This window comes from Emys orbicularis, chromosome 5 (assembly GCF_028017835.1).
Source record: "Emys orbicularis isolate rEmyOrb1 chromosome 5, rEmyOrb1.hap1, whole genome shotgun sequence".
Classification (NCBI taxonomy): domain Eukaryota; kingdom Metazoa; phylum Chordata; order Testudines; family Emydidae; genus Emys; species Emys orbicularis.
Window position 1 is genome coordinate 92,652,541 of NC_088687.1, and position 520 is coordinate 92,653,060.

The following is a 520-nucleotide window of genomic DNA, read 5'->3' on the forward strand; positions in this document are numbered from 1 at the left end:
TTTTGGGTTAACAGGGTCCTATTTCTTAAAAAATTGTCATTTTAACCAAAATACTCCATTCCAAATGCAACATCCTACAATGCAAAATACAGTATTTTAACCAAATACAAACGACTCTCAACAAAACAGGCAGGGCTCGCACAGTGGAGCACGCGAAGGGCGTTGTGTGCCACCCTTCACAAACACAGCTTGGGGTGGTTTTTCATGGGAAAAAATCCGTTAAAGAGAGGGTCCAAATGTGTGTGTGTGGGGGGGGTATGCCTTGATCCCGCCATGCCTGTGGCCCCCTCCCGTGGAACCTGGGGGACCCCAGGCCGCCTTGGCTTTTCTTCTCCACTTCCCAGCCACTCAGCCGCGGGCCGAGCTACGAGGGGCCCCGCGCTCCCGCCCTGCTGTGGGTGGGGAGGGACCCCTCGCCCGGGCTGAGTCACGAGCTGCCCGGCAGAGCTGTGGGACTCCTCGGGCCTGGGACCCGCGTGGATGCGGGGAAGCGAGGATGACGCGCTCGCCATGAGTCAGG